The sequence below is a fragment of the Phlebotomus argentipes genome, unplaced genomic scaffold (genome assembly GCF_947086385.1).
Source record: "Phlebotomus argentipes unplaced genomic scaffold, Phlebotomus argentipes genome assembly contig_5, whole genome shotgun sequence".
Lineage (NCBI taxonomy): Eukaryota > Metazoa > Arthropoda > Insecta > Diptera > Psychodidae > Phlebotomus > Phlebotomus argentipes.
Genome location: NW_026776165.1, coordinates 2,338,379 through 2,350,711, shown reverse-complemented (window position 1 = coordinate 2,350,711; position 12,333 = coordinate 2,338,379).

Genomic DNA, 12,333 nt, shown 5'->3' with positions numbered 1-12,333 from the left:
ACAAACACACTGGTCGAACTTCAATGGATTCCCAAACATTTTACTTGGTATTTTAAATACATTTTGATCACTGCAATTATTTCGCTATAGGCATGAATTTTCATATCGAAATTGCGCACATTCATTGAATTAATCAGACAGTAAAGATATTGACATGGCGTTGGGAATGAGATGAAAAAATGCGCTCAAATGATATAGTTGTCGTCAATATTGTCTTACCTCTTGAGTCTCAGTAGAGAAATTTCCAAGGAAATTGCCATTGAAACACACACAGCTTCCTCGACAGAGAGCTTAATTCTTGTCGGGTAAATAGAGTGATTCTCAGTGAAATGCCGCTCTCAAAGGAATTTCCGAGACAAACACATTTTGCATTAAGTAAACTGCACTTAAGACAAGCTTTTAATAAAGTCGTCTTGAGTGGTTTCGTCGGGAGTTAAAGTGACACAATTTGGAATAATTATGGGGAATTTTCTTCAGTTTTCATTCTTGGTTTTCTACTCTTGACATGATACAAAAGTAATTTTGCTATTTATAAATTTTTCCGCAATAGAAGCATATGAATATTTTTCTCTATGTCATTATCACAAAAATAATTTTGAATGATCAGTTATATGAGTTTACCTCAAATTTCACAAGGTTTCCTCAAAGACTCTTTAAATCAATTTTATTCCGTATAGCTTAGGACCAAAATTCATCCAAGATTAAACGTTTAGGAGTTGTTTTAAGTAACATTACAAGGAAAACGAAATTCGCCAACAAGCTTAAAAGGCTAAAAGGAATGCTAAAGGTTGTTTCTTAAATTCACGATGTCTTTTTTGCAGTTTTTTTGGCCTAAAAACATCAGCATCAGAGTATTTATTTTTCTCAATTCAACGACAGACGTTAGTGTTTTTTCGCTTCACTGTTCTAAGACGACAATAAAACGTATATTATCGGTAGCTTAACTTTGTAAGTGAATTAATTGACATCGTTTGCCTCCCTTTGTGCAGATCTTGGCAACGCTCATCACTCGCAAACGAATGCACTTCTTTGAGTGTTTTTAGCCTTTTTTCCGCCGCATCCGGCCGAGCTTGAGGTTGCAATTCGCGCGGCAATGTCATCATGGGGCAGCCCCAAAGAAAGAGCGCATTAACTTTTTATCACGTATAAAGTTATTCACGCCGAACGCAGTGGCAGTCCAATTCATGAAATTTCGGGGCGGATGGGAGGCAATTTATGGGCTCCCACGATAAGCACTGGATGGAGTGGCATAAATAAAAGCCGCAGAGTTTCCGGTGCACAGAACTTTCGCACTCAAACTTCACCCCCGCTCGTATCGCTTTGGTGAGCCGCAATGTGGCCATTGCTCGTAATTCTGGCATTTCTTGCTCCAGCCACTCATGGTGAGTACCACTTGAGATTTCCTCGCAATGGCACCTCCTTATCTCCGCTTTTTTCCGCACGCCGCCCGCTAAATTTCCCACGAGGCTGCTCCGCACTTCCTCCGGCGCCGCTTTAATTATTTTGCATCTCAGCGCGCGGCGCGGAGATTAATCTGCGCCACCCCTCAGTGCAGTGAGAGGGAAAAAAAGGGCGCATCGCGCGCCCAATTTCGCCCATGGAATTCACTTAGTGCCGCCGCGGAAAAAGGGTGTGACTCATGTTATGCAAAAGCAGCGCATAAAATTGAATAACAATAGCGCCAAAGTAATGGCAGTGTAATGATTATCGTAACTTTTAATGACATGCCACTGGAGAGGACACGATTTTCGGGGGAGATTTCATTAATAGCCATACAGTTATGTCATATGACATCGCGGCATTGGATATTTTATTGCCAATGCAGAGCGCGGAAGCCATTAAGAGATGTGATCACGTTTGCAAATTACTTTGATTTTTGCCAACATTATTTTAAATGGCTTTTAATGGTATAGCAAATTGATGAAAAAGGACAGTTTGAGCGAATCATTAAAAAAAAAATTGTGTAATTTTCGCAGGGAATTTGGGAAAAGGATTCGGTTTACCATATCGTTTCCATTTTGCATACGCAGACTTAATGCGATTGCGAAAAGCGCCCAAAGTCCACGAGTTTAATTATTCGGCTTACACTAAAGCTCTCGCAATCTTCAAAGGTGAGACGGACAGCGGTGACTACCGCATCGTGGGCGGTCAGCCCTTCAACGGCACCGCCCTTGGTTACCACATTTCGCTGAGGATTCGGCCGTACAATTACCATGTCTGTGGTGGCGCGCTTGTGGCCTCCTCATGGGCCATCACTGCTGGTCACTGTGCGTCCGCAACCGCTGCGGGTCCTCTGGAAATCGTGGCCGGGGCGCTGAAGTTGTCAGACGCAGGAGAGCACTATCACGTGGCGAAGATAGTGGTTCATCCGCACTTCAATAATCAGACGCTCAACAACGATGTGGCGCTCATGAAGACAGCCATTCCGGTGACATTCGGCGAGAAGATTTACCCAATCCAACTGGCGCCCAGAGACTTCTTCGTCGGCCCGGGCGTTTGGCTGCATCTCGTGGGATGGGGAGCGTTATCGGTGAGTACACAAAGGGATCGAAAATGTGGGCAAAACAGAGCTCAGTGAAATATTCTGCTCATTAGCGTGTGTCCATATTAAATCATGATGATTTAATGAGCAAAAGTTCATTTTCAATTGCATGCTTTGAATTTCATGCCTCTGTCTGTAAATGTGATTCGCCAAAGCCACACAGCCTTTGTATGATGGAACGCATATTAATTGGTCTGCATTGATTTTCACAGTATCCCAATGGAACCTCACCCGATCACGTGAACCACATTCGACTGCGCTCCATCACGAATGCCGAGTGTCTGGCCAGGTATTTCGGCACGGGTGTGCCTCCTGTGCAAATATCTCAGCTCTGTACGTTCAACAAGCGCGGCCAGGGCTCCTGCAAAGGTGACTCGGGAGGTCCGCTGGTGGTGCAGAACATCCTAATGGCCATCATCTCGTTTGGCGTGCCGTGCGGCAGCGGATATCCTGATGTCCACACGAGGATTGCCTACCACAGAGACTGGATTGACAAGGTAATCGAGGAGCCAGACGATTCAGAGGAAAGCTCATCAGATTCCTTGTCAGATTCCATATCTGTCAGCTCGTCAGAAGAAGATCAAACGCCCACGGAGAATCCTCAGACTGATTCAGTGACAGAAGCTGAGACTGATGCTGAGCGTGAAAGTGAGAAAGAGAATTTGAAATAAAATACGCGCGATAGTACTTATCAACACTGCGTATTTCTGCGTTACGCGAACTTTGCGATAAATCCAGTTCTACTGTGTACGAGGCCATTATTTCCAAAACACGATATAAATTACTATAACAGGCCTCATTGACCCTGGAAAAACAACCTAATAAATTGTATTAAATCATGATAATTACAATGTGGCCGGTTTACGATAATTTTGTGTTTGAAATCTCTTATTTTATGCACGAAAATCCACGAGTTTGGGACATTTTCAGAAGATAAATTTTCACAACACGAAATTTATGCAACACAAATTTGTAGAAACACAATGCAATCAATTCTCCCGCGAATTTTGCCCTGAAGAAACTAGAAATATAAACACAACTTCAGTCCTTTTTCTCACACACACACTCATTTTTAATAAGTTCACCAGGACATGCGGCAAGTCAACGTTAAGAAGGAAGCCCGGTGTGAATGTACAAACTTTTTTATAATAAGCGAAAAATGTGAAATTAAATTTTATTCTAAAAGTTTCTTAATTAACTGCCGACAGAAGAAACTTGAGGAAGTTTTCAATGAATTTTTATTACAGATTTCCATCGCTATGACCCACGCTTGGCCCTCCCTGACGACAGGGAGAGGCTCAGGTTTTTCGGCGAGAAGGAAAATTCAAACAATGGAATTATCTGGGGAAGATTTTGTTGAGAAACTTTTCCTCACACGCCTATCTATGCTTTCTAAATCACCTGCTTAAATGAAATTCAAATAGACGTCCTGCGGCTGTGCCGTGTTGTGTGGCCACAGTTTAGATTTAAAGCGTGTGAAATGCTTTTTCCCGGAAAACCCATAATGAGTCATGCTGGCCGACTGCACACACAAAACCCATCAAGAGCTTTCAGCTCATCTCAATTTGGCAAAATCTCTCTCAACTTTTAACTCACTTTTCACCACTCTAGTCGCGATAATGCAATTTCATTGGGCAAAAACACTGTATTGAGCATTTGAGCATTTTCTGGCCTCTCTGTGTGTGGGCAAAAACGCGCCATTATAGAGCATCCTCCCAGAAAGGTGGATAATTGAAAAAGTTGCACGTTCTATTTACAGGTCTGTATTCCCACATTTGAGGCGAAAAACAAGTCGCTCTATTGAATTAATTATTTTACGATTCACTAACTTTTCCCAGCGGCAAAGACAAACAAAACACTCCAATTAGTGCTTTCACCGCAAAAGCTCTCAATCAATATTTCAGGAAAGAGAGGCGACAGCCTGCTTTCGCCTCTATCCGAAAAAAGGCATCCATTCTGTGACACTTTTACATTCCTGTGCGCCATGCCGTCCGCGGGGCGTCCGCCGTGTGATTGTGGAGTGGGATTAATAATGGCGCTTTTCGTATTATAATTCGGAGGGAAAATGTCTACGAGGCATAACACAAATATTAGGTGTAAGCCCAGGGAGACAACCCAAAGAGACATGGTTGACGGAAGACGGAAAAAAGCGACGAGAAGTTGTGTGTTTGTATCTCATTATTCATTGTATATCCCAGGTGAGAGGCAGACAAGAACACACAAGTACACACAATTTATTATTAATCCAATGCCATGTGGGCTGAGGGGTGTTTTGTGGAGGCTCTCAACTTCACTCCAAGCTTTCACTCTGTCTAATTGGACAAAATGTCAACATGAAAGATGTATTTCATGAAGAAGTCACCATTTTCTCTGGGTGCTGAGTAAAGCTTCAACTGTGTGTGGCGTAGAGCTTTTACAGTTTCGCAAACATATAGAGGGTGAGGTGCGCAGAATGCGTTGCAATAACATACATTTTATGACACTCGAAAGCTCTTCAAAGTTCATGAAAATTGCAATCATAAAATTTTGTTGGCTGGAAAGACAGCGACAGAATATCTTATTGAGTCATTCGTGAAAGCTCTGCGCTTAGACGAATGCTGGAATAAAGTTTTAGACCAATTTTATGACTCAAAAGCTCTAAAAGTGTACTGAGATTTCACCCAGTGAACGATCTTACATTCCAGTAAAGTAATACAAATTCTCCGCTGTCTTTAAGGTGTTTCTTCTATACAGTTTGGGTGCCATGAACTCGTCGAAAACTTGCCTAATGATCAAAATTCACCGCCATCCAGTGATTGATCCACCCTCCATGTGCGTGCGGCTTATGTGAAGCCAGCGTGGGCGGATAAGAGTGATGAAAACTCTTCAGCGTCCCGCGTGTCGATGTGGCATAAAGAAAGTTTTCCGGTGTGGTGAATTGAAGCTGATGCGAGTGAAATTCTGCGTGTCATTGGGTTAGACGATGAGAGAGAAATTCCCACTTATGTGTGTCTTTTGGCCCAGGAAATTGGGACACACGGGCGTCCCAGTCAGGCAAATGAATTCCTGAGGCGACTATCAACATTTCCACAGTGGAATCTGCTCATCATGCTCCGAGGGTGGCATGTGTTGATGTGAAAGATGTATTTAATTAGACGGATGTTTCATAAACTCCATGTCCATTTTATGGGGCGACTTTACGCATGAAAGGGCGGTGAGAGAGTGGCGTTTTTATTTTGTTTTTGGAAATTTTAAGGGGAAGTTTTCCTACACGAAAGGGCACACCAGCGAATATGCTCTTTCGCGTGTGATGAGGAGATCTGACAAATGCGAGAGCATAAATCAGAGGAGTCATCCACCCTTCCCCGGCAAGCACGAGAGACAGCGGGAAAAGTGGGAAAATTAAGCTATTAAGCATAGTGAGGAAAAATTATACAAAAATTTATGAACATCATTTGGCACTTTAAAGCAATTAGAAGACCATCCTGACCCCATTTCCACATCCCGCGCAACCCTTAATGCGCCTTCACCTTGAGATGTGGCTCTGTTCCGGGGTGAAATTCTGATTTGAAACTTTCGAATTCATTCCACGCTTTTAATCGTTTTCATGTGGAAATCATTATTTCTGTGCGCCGGCAGCGAATTCCACTTAATTTTGATTGAGACGAGCACCATCAACGCAAAGGGCACACAAATGAGAATATCATCTTCAATTACAGCCATGGCGGGAATTTGCACACACTGGCAAATCCCAATTACTTTAGATACACCCAAACACACAAGAATGGCACTCGTTAAATTTTAATTGTATATTTTGAGTTACTTTTCAATTGTGGACCGAGCGAGAGTTAATATTTCATATCGCGCCACCCGGCGTTACGCTGAAAAGCTCGCACAGCGCGAAAAGTCAAATGAGTTTTTGGGGTACACAATTACAATTTGAGTGTATATGTTGATATATTCAACGATGGAAACACGTCAGGCAAAAATATCACAACATTCGAAGAAACAGGGTTGAAATTGTTGAAAGCGAATGAAAATTCATTCCCTCGCGACGCTCTAATTAGATTCATGCGAATTGATCCGTGGTGTTAATTACAGAAAATATTTAAATATTTTAGAAGCATCAGAGAGATGTTGTGTGTGTGTGGAATTCCGGAAAAAAATTTAACGATTCACGTAAAATTTTGCAAAGGAACTTTATGAGAAATTATAAGTCAATTTGAGCGAAATTTTGAATTTTCTCTAATTCAAAAAAAAACATTGCGCAAAATTATGCTCGAATCACCCAAAATAAATGAGTATTTAAAGAACGAAAATTGACCATTCATATTTTGCAATTTACAGTTAAATTGGCTTAAACGGAGAATAACTTCTTCTGCTGGCTTGAATGTTTATCTTACTGGCAGCTCAGCAATGTATCTCCATCCAAATAGTTGCAGCTCTATTTACTTGCCGAGACATGCTTAATAGATGGATTACTTTTCAAATTACCCTCCAACGGATGACTCAATTTAGAGTCTGATCGGGACGTCTTGGTTGAGTGGCACGAGACGAGTCTCCCCATCTTATTCATGACATTTGAATCTCTGAAGATTGCTCGGGCTGCCCAGGCGATCTCATTTCCCCCCATTTGGCAATCTCAGTGGCGAAAGGGGGGCGGAAAAAGGAGTGGCTGTAATTGAAAATTCAAGTCACACTCTCACCATTGTGCAGGAGTCAGTTCAAACATCTCCAGCCCCATCGAGCCTGGCATTTGGCCGTGATGAGGTGGGATGCAGGAAGAGAGATGCTTAGTATGCCCTGAGACCAACCCCGGAGACACATTTTGCTGTGTACAGTCTGGGGCTGAGAGAGCTCCAGATTCTCTCTCTCTCTGTCCCGGGGAACTATAATTTAAATCCCATTTGCATAAGTGCTATGCAAGTGACATTTCTTAAATTAGTACACAACAATGCCGCCACGGATTGTCGAGGAGACGCGATGGTGAAAAATCAACTATCCGCCAAGCATCGCGCAAACTTCATGGTGTGTTTGGCAGTTAGTCACAATTGCAGTTGCAGTTTACCTCCATACTCATGTTGCTAATTGAAGAACTCACCGAAAAGCTGAGAGACCAATTATTTTAGGCTTAGCTCTTGCAGTGGCTTCTAATGAAGACACTCTAGCGCATTTCCTCTATAATAGAACAAGAAGTTCTTGTGAAGATGCGGTGCACAAAGCATCAAAATTCACATAATTCGATAGTATAATGTAGCTTGCAACTTCTAGATAAGCTCTTATTTCTCCATTATGTTTCACCCAAAAAGCTTTCGGTGTACATTTTTCACATCAACATTTTTCCCTTGTCTAAACCTCTTTTTGAAGTGGGGGCGGAAAAAAAATAATAATAAACTGCTGGGCGGTGCTGAAAAGTTTCTCTCCGGGTGAAGATTTTTACTGACTGCACTGCAAATTAAAATGTTTCTCATGGTGTCACTTGAGAAAATCACAACTTGGATTCACCGAGTGTGTGATTTGACGCAGAAAAAGTGCTGTTTCTCGAGGTCGACAGAAGTGGAAGCTTTTTGAAAGCTGCTGAATCAACTGCAATTGCAATGGTGGGCAATTTGGAAGGGTGAGCTTTTGCACCCTGGGTCGTCTATCAAGTATATATAGTGCTTATGGCCAGAGAACAAGCAACTTTCGTCCATTCGTGGCAATAAACTCCATGTCAAAACATGCAAGTAGACTGCATCTCACCCGGACGATCCATTTGGGGTGAATTATTCAATGTGGATGAATTGGACAGTGCATCAGCCCCCTGAAGAGTCGCTGGGTGGCAAAAATATTTGCGCAGAATAGTTGCCAAACCCCTTCGAGACTGGATTTCATGTGAATGGCAATGGTCATAAAGTTGCACGGTTATTTTGCAGTGAATTGCAACATGGTATTCGGGTGTTTGAGAGAATCGTGCTAAATCACAAATATATGCATTGCCCACCTGGAGAAACTGCAAATTCACCGGTTTGTGTTTCACAAAACACAAATTGACCGCGGCAGCTAAATTTCATGTTTTCCATGATACTATTTATCAAAAGAGAGATATTATAGTTTGGCCAAATGCAGATTAGGGGAGAATGACACAGGAGTAAATTGGGACATCGCGTTTCTATAGACTGCATTAACACAGATATTATTATGGAATGTTTTGGACTCATATTTTAGAAAATGGCTAAAATAATTTCAAATAGACCAATTTTTACAATTTTTGCGATCTCAAGTTCCGTATTTTTCATTAAATTGCGCTAATAAAATTATAAAGTTTGTCGTTTTTCATATTATTCGTGGCGTTCTTGTACGAATTGAAAAAATAAAATGAATAATTCGCTAAATGTTCTTCTGCTAAATTACAGAACTCAATAAAAAACTTTAAGTTTTCTTTGCATTAGATAATCTATTGACCATGAAATAATGTTCTTTAGTTATTTGAAGGCATTCTCTATCATTTCTTTGGGATTTCACTCTTAAAATAACTGAAAAATTTCAGTCTAAATGTGCCCGTCTGAAGTTATCCATTAGTAGATACTAAAATGTTTGTACAAAACTACCCCACTATGTATAATTAAGTGAGGATTTCGAGCTTTGATCTTTATAGGTTGATTATGTAGAAATTGTGATTAGGATAGAACATTTAAAATTCGTCTGACATGCATAATATCTATAAAATCTACCCCACAGAACTGGTGGCTGCGGATCCCCCAAATTGGTGAATAGCGTTCATAATGAGGGGTGGAAATTTGCATGAATTTGAATTATTAAGTGGAATGGATGTCTTCCAAGTCCGACAGTGACCCAAATTCGGCACTTTTTTCCATCGCACATCTCACGGACTCGCGGGTGTGGAACATTAATAATAAAATTTTAATTTTGCCACCCCAAAACTCACCCCGCGAGTTCTGTCTCTTGACCCCGTGCGGTGAGATTTTCGGATGGTGTTGATGAGTCATGTTGCCGCCATCAAATCTCATAAGCCATCCGCCAATTCAATTTACATAATCTCATCATTATGAGCGGTGGTGCGTATTCAATTCTCTCTATGTACTTGATGAGTGAACATAAAAAGCAAATTGAAGGCAATTTTTTCTCGCTGGGGAACACATCTCTTCTTCACCAGCCATTTCTGCATCATGGAATAATTTACGGGGACGCTGGCATGGCGGCTGAGCGGCGGAAATGCGTGTGCCCATGATAATCATAAATTCAAATTACTCTTAATCCCCCAATACACATGGTCGGAAATATGTATGAGCGCGCACAACTCTTCAATTTCATTCATTTTGATTGGCAATTAATCTCCTTTGCCCACATATTCGAACAACTCCGAGCACTGCAACCCCAATTCTGGCGGGCATTTTAATATTTAATGATATGTCAATGCGTCTTTTTCACCTCAATCCTAAGCAAACACCCCTAATTGGTGTCTGTGACAGAAAGGGTTGAACAGAGAGAAAAGTTTGGGTTGGGGAAAAAACTTTAGAACCTTCTTTTGGGCACCTGTATTTGAGGAGTGTCACCAAAATCTTTGAGCACATTAGAAGCTTTGTAGACTTTGAGTGTTTGAAAGTAGAAAGAGTTGGAAAAATTCAACCCTTTTCGGAGATTTCATGTGGCTTTTGTGTGACATTATTTAGGATTTGACTTGAAATCAAAGGTATACAATTGAATGCATTCACCGCAATGTATTTACACATAAAGTAATTATGTTAAATAAAAATCATTTCTGACTGTGATATGAAAACCCAACGTTACAAGCCTTTGAAGTGATATTAAACTTTATAGCTTTCGCATGAATAATTATTTCAATCATCACATAACCAAATTCAATCGTGTATTAAATTAATCGCATTAAAAAAAAACACTATACTCATCCATAACGGATGGCATAGGAAATCGAGTGATGCCCAGCCTCTGCCAGATGAAACTCATCCCAGCATCGTCAGATTGCGTGTCAGGTGAATTCCCAGATGCTGCGAGTGAGTTTGGGTATTCTCACGAGGGAACTTCACGCGGCCCGACGTGACGGTTTGCAGCCGCAGAAGGATGTGTGTCATAAATCATGTGCCTAAATCAAATTTCAAAAGTAAGCGAAATTCGGGCGCTAAATCAATGGTCGGAGAACTCCGCCTCGGCATATAAATCGAAAGAGTGGGTGGGAAAAACCGCACACATCGCCGAGTGATTTATGATCAATTGAACAAGACTCAACATCAATTTGTCATCGTATCCATGTTTATGCCCATTATTTATTCCCTGGAAGAGAGATGCACAGAATATGGCCAATTGAGCCCTTGCACGCAGCTTAAACAGTCATATTTGTGCTTAGTTAATTCAACAGGCCCTTTGAGTGCTATTTGGAGCTGGATAATTGTGCGCTTTCACAAGGGAAAATTGATATTTCATTGGTGAAATACAACATCAAAGGATTATTATTTCACCTGAAGCCTCAGAATTAAATTTCAATTTATATTCAACAAATTGCTTTCAATGTAAAGTCTAATTGATGCATATTTTCAATGGAATTCAATTCATTAACATGTTCACAATGTGACAAAACCTAGAAGCGAGAAAAAAAAATGATTTTCCATAACCAAATTCAAGTGTTGAACATGTTGTGAGTTGAAAGTTCTGGGAATGAAATGGAAAATGATGTATTTCAATATCCATTTCCTGAAGGGATGAAATGAGGAAAAGGGGGCGGAGGCTTCTGTGGCTTCCCGTCGACCCTGTGCGCATCAAGTCAATTGTGTCTGTAATTTAATTTGAGATTCATAGAGATAATTCTGTCCCTGGTGAGCGGCACAAAAGTCTCCACGGTATAGAGAAGATGTTTTGTTTTTGATAACATTCCACCCATTTGATTGTCTTTTTTGCTCAGGCGCGGCCAACGAAAGGAATGGCGAATAAAAAGTTCTAAATTGCGCAAAATTTATTTCATTCCTCAGACCACCGTTAAATTGCCCAAGAGTTTTATGTCTTTCTCCAGGGGCAGGACAGAGGAGAAGAAGAGGAGGTTTGCGGCGCCGGACTGAGAAAAAGTTGAAAAAGGGGTGAAAAGAGGTCGAAACGGAAAAAAAATCTCAGGCAATTACATTCAACATTAATTCATCAAACTCTTCATATTGTTCGGTGTGCTGTGGAAAAATGACTGCAATGAAATTGATGAGTTTAATTTATCGACGCGAAGAAGGAGAGCAACTTTCAGCCATGGCACAGAAGTGCACTGAATGTGGAGACGAGGATGAGCTTTCTCAAGTCCATACAGATTTTCTTTTTTTAACGCGACACCCATAACTTTGTTTTATGATCCCCACCCATTGTCTCCCCGCTCCCATTCCACCGACTTTAATCACTCTAATTAATCCAGAGAGCGACCAGAGATGGAACCCAAGGAGAGTGTCACATTTTTTCATGTCACTAATTAAGATTTATTGCATGTCGCAGAGCAAAACTTTTCACCAATTTATATCCTCTGGCGGCTTTTCTTCGTCGCCCATCGTCAATGCATAAAGATGTCAATTTTCCCTTGGGAAGAACCTCAGCGAGAAAGAGCTCTTCGATGGCAAACTTTTACTCGTGCGCGCGAACTCCAACCACCTTTACCAGACGTTAATCGCATCTTTATGCCGCGCGCCTTTCTGTGCGCGAGGAAAGCAATTTTCCATTTTCACATCATTTATGACAAAAACATTTATTATCTGTCGCATATTTTCCATTCGTTTCGCCCTTCTTTCATCCCTTCATTTGCACACAACTTGAAATAGAAGCAATTT